Here is a 4,835-nt window from a genome sequence, read left to right on the forward strand (position 1 = left end):
TGTTAGCTGCCAGCTTTCTGTGACCGTGTAAACACAGCAGTTGCCACACGGATAGTTTCTACACCACTAATACCCATTAGGGGGGCCGCAACGGCAGCTGCCACTGATGCATTTGTCTTAATTTGAAATTAAGTATGCAACTTAAGAGCTAATAGGCGAGCTGTTCCACTCTAGTGGCACACCTGCACTCCTGTAGAGAGGTTGTGCGCACCAAGATGAGCTGCATGATAAAGTGAGGGAAATAGAAGTAGCCCACTGTGCTAGCTTTGCCCTGTAAAATGTAATGGACATGTAAATGATAAGCCAAATATTTTATTTTATTTTGTGGAGCGGAATTAGACTAAAGCAGCTGAGGTGAATTATTTGACTACATATAAACATACATTGCAGACATGTATTTGGATTTTGGCAGGTTTCATGATTTATAAGGTTTTTTTTCTTCCTCTGCAGATTAGTGGCGTGAGTTCTCAAATTTAATCAGTAAGCTGTAAAGGTGAGTATTGTACTGCATTTAAGGATGTCAAAAGATTATGCCTGTCGCAGTTGTGGTGCTTTAATGTAAATGAATAAATACCACCCAAGAGAAGATGGCGCCGGGTGTCATGGCACGCCGTCTCTCGGTTCTGCAATATTTATGTTTTGTGTTCTTAGTGGTGTCTCTGCTAGTTTTAAAAACCCACTCTTTGTTGGTGTATGAGCGACAGACGCTGCTTAATATCCGTGACTCACTGCTGAAGTTTCCCAGCGTTAGCGAGCGATGTGGAAGACTCCCGCCGCCTCTGGCGTCGGTACCGGGGGAACTGCATCGCCGTGATCCCCCCTGGAATCCTTCGAAACGGAAGCACTGGAGAAGTGGACGAATGCGCGGAACACGCTCTGGGAAGCGTGTTCGGGTCAGAACTCGGATGCGGCGGGTTCTTACCATCGGTGACCCTGGCTGTTTAGGACTTTATTTTGGCCTCAAACAGCGCTGCCTTCTTCCTGCTTACCCTATGTCATCGGAGCACGCTCACCCGAGGCTGCTTTATTGGTCGCCATGCCGACGGGATATGAGGGGAGGTGGAGCAAATATAAACAACCTACAATTACTGCCTGCTACCACGGATGGACAGAGAGTTAAATTAGCTCTCTTAAATGCAAGATCTGTATCAAATAAAACTCATGTTCTTCGGGACTTTTTTGATACTCATATGCTGGACATCATGCTCCTAACTGAGACATGGCTGCGTGTTGGTGAAGTGGCACCCTTGCTGGAACTTTGCCCCTCCGATGCCAGCTTTTTCAGCTCCCCCAGGTTGTCTAGGAGGGGAGGCGGGGTAGCCTCTATCATCAAAGACTGTTTTAAATGCAAACAGATACAAAGTCCTGGTGTTTTTTACCTCATTTGAGTCCCAACTCCTGACTTTAAGCTGTCCTGTGGTTCTAATTATTGTCATCTATCGCCCACCTAAATATAATGACTCGTTTATTTCGGAATTTTCAGACTTCTTGACATGTTTTATCGCTCACTACGAAAGGATTCTTATAGTGGGGGACTTTAATATTCATCTGTGTTGTGAGGATAAACCCCTGGTCAAAGATTTCTTAAATGTAATTGATTCCCTAAACTTCACACAATTTGTGTCTGGGCCAACACGTAAGGGCCACACCCTAGACCTTGTCTTGGGTGAATGTATCAATGACTGAAAATTGTGTTTTACCTATCTTAGACCACTCAGCAATTTTATTTGATATTTTAATCCCTAAATCTCCAGCTTCTGCGAGGGGAAGATTGCCCCTCAGATCATCTCGTTATATTAGCTCCGAAGCATTGCTTGGAGTTAAATTACATCTACCTGATGTGTTGGACCCTATTTATACCCAGGAGTTACAGTATGTGTAGATACCTTGACTGTGAACCTTAATAATACACTTCTTGAACTACTGGACTCTGTTGCTCCCGTAAAGAAGTCGAAATGTCAAAAAAGGAACCCTATGCCTTGGCTAAATGAGGAGCTCTTGAACTTGAGAAGAAATTGTAGAAAAGCAGAGCGTCACTGGAGATCTTCCAGACTAGAAGTATTTCTCCAGGCTTGGAAGGACTCACTGTCTTCTTTTCAATCAGCGATGTCGGCAGCGAAAGCAAATTATTTCTCAAATCTTATCATGAGTCATAAACATAACCCAAAACTCTTATTCAACACAGTGTCGCAACAGAAAGTAACTCAACTCTCTGCTGTTCGAATTTGACAGCTCATGACTTTCTTATGTTTTTCAGAGACAGGGCTGAAACACTTAGGAATCAGATTACTCCCTCCTAAAGCTTTTCATTAGACTACTCGGCTGCTTTGCCTGTTGGTGCTGATAAACTATTTTCTGACTTCGAGGTCATTTCCCTGTATGGATTAACTAAGGTTGTAAAAGCAGCTCGATGTACAACCTGTTCTTTGGATCCTCTACCAGCCTGGGCTACAAAGGAACTGTGGTCAGCATTAGGACCCTACATCCTGTTTCTTTTAAATACTTCACTGACGACCGGAGTCTTTCCTGAATGTTTTAAATCAGCTGTGGTAGTGCCAATCTTGAAAAAGCCTGGACTGGATGTTGATATGGTCGTAAACTATAGACCTATCTCACATCTGTCTTTTTTTATCTAAAATCTTTGAAAAAGTGGTTTTTAAGCAGCTCACTGAGCATTTGTCAACAAGCAATCTGTTTGAACCATTTCAGTCTGCTTTTAGACCAAATCACTCCACAGAAACAGCTTTAGTAAAAGTGGTAAATGATCTGCTGGTAAATACAGACAAAGATCGCACTTCAGTTTTATTACTGCTGGATCTAAGTGCTGCGTTTGACACTGTGGATCACTGCATTTTATTAGATAGGCTTGAACATTTTATTGGAATTACAGGAAATGTTTTATCGTGGCTGAGATCTTACCTGTCTGGGAGGTCTCAGACTGTTAGTTTTAAAAATGATCTCTCTGAGACCTGTGCAGTGAGGCATGGGGTCCCTCAGGGCTCTGTACTTGGACCATTGTTTATGTACCTGCTGCCTCTTGGTGTTCTATTACGTTCTTTTAATGTAACCTTTCATTGCTACGCTGATGACCTGCAGCTTTATGTTCCTTTAACCATTGGAAATTGTGCTGAAGTCTCTTATCTAGAATCTTGTCTATCTGCAATTAAGGGCTGGTTATCAGATAATTTCTTGCTCCTAAATAATGATCAGACAGAGTTGATGGTCATTGGGCCACACAAATTTCAGCACTTGTCCCAAAATTTAATCTTGAGAATTGATGACAGTGTCATAAATTGTAGGGACAAGGTAAAAAACTTGGCCATGTGGTTTGACGTGGTGCTCTCTTTCGAGTCTCATGTAAAAGAGATAACAAAGACCGCCTTTTATCATTTGAGGAACATAGCCAGAATCAGACAAGTTTTGTCAAGCGACACTGCAGAGGTTCTTGTCCATGCATTTGTGTCCTCACGTATTGATTATTGTAATGCTCTTCTTTCTGGGCTACCAAAGAGGTCTACAGATGGTGCAAAATGCAGCTGCTCGCATTTTAACAAGAACTGGGAAATTTGAGCACATTAGCCCTGTTCTCAGATCTCTGCATTGGCTATCTTGTCAGGTTCGAGCAGATTTTAAGGTCCTTCTGCTCACCTACAAGGCTTTAAACGGACTGGCACCTTCATACCTCTCCGACCTTTTACATCTTTACGTTCCATCCCGTGCTTTCCGATCTCAGGACTCTGGCCTTCTAAAGGTTCCTAGAGCCAGAAAAAAGACAATTGGAGAGCGTGCTTTTTCTTTTCGTGCCCCGTTTCTGTGGAACACCCTCCCTCAAGATGTTAGGCAGGCATGCTCCATGGAGGTTTTTAAAACTAAGCTGAAGACACATTTGTTCACCTTATCTTACAAGTCTTAATTCTATGGTTTTTAGTTTTTAAATTCTTACTGTTTTTAACTTGTATTGTGTCTTTTACGTGTATTGCTATGTATCGCTTTTTATTATTATTATTTTTTATCTCTTTAGTTTTAAACAGTTGTACAGCACTTTGTTTGAAAGCGCTTTATAAATAAAGTTATTATTATTATTATGTTTGGGCACCCATGGTCAAAATTTTAGTTCATATGAACAGATAAGCAAGTGGAAGATAAAATAATTTCCAAATGGCATAAAGTTTCAGATGACATTTAATTTTAAATAAAAATCATTTTCATATTTTTAATTTTTTTAAAAACAGAAAAGGAAAGGGCCCACAGCAAAAGTTTGGACACCTTGCAGTTGACTGGGGGGCCCAAACTGCATGCCAGTGTATCTAATTGATATAAATCAGTTGTAACATTGCTGTTAGTTGTTTGAGTCATGTGTGGACTTGTTTTTTGTCCCCTTGTCTCTTGTTCATGTACGCAACAGGAAACTCTACTTTGGCAGCCGAGGACTTAATGTCATCTGTGGACCAGACCATTGTGAATGGCCATATCACTATCTTCAGCGACGCACTTATCCTGACGTTTGGCTCTTCTGCATGAACATTTCTTATCCAGTAGCCCAGGCAGCACCCTTGGAATCCTTGCAACGGTAAGGCGGCACCAGTCAATTTTATGCATTGAAACATAAGAATGATGAGACAGTGAAATCTAAAGTTATGCAATCCAAATCAAATCATCAGATCTCCTTTCATTTGCAGCTAAAACGCATAAGACTGCGCAATGCTTGAGTGTTGAGATGATTTGTAGATTGATAAATCAACAAATAACTAATATTTGCGTTTCAGATGGCTGTCTCTGAAATATCCTTGATTCATGCTCATGTCGAGTTATAGAAAGAGACCTTTGAGTAGTAG

General features: G+C 41.3%; 1 long non-coding RNA gene across 1 annotated transcript; it reads left to right on the top strand.

Moving 5' to 3' along the window:
- Positions 1 to 216: 216 nt before the first annotated feature.
- Positions 217 to 4,572, top strand: LOC309713914. The gene is made up of 3 exons (XR_014278739.1): positions 217 to 354; positions 451 to 493; positions 4,406 to 4,572. It is a non-coding gene; the product is annotated as an uncharacterized lncRNA (long non-coding RNA).
- The last annotated feature ends 263 nt before the right edge of the window (positions 4,573 to 4,835 follow it).

Source organism: Aulonocara stuartgranti (assembly GCF_965226115.1).
Source record: "Aulonocara stuartgranti genome assembly, chromosome: 9".
NCBI classification, from domain to species: domain Eukaryota; kingdom Metazoa; phylum Chordata; class Actinopteri; order Cichliformes; family Cichlidae; genus Aulonocara; species Aulonocara stuartgranti.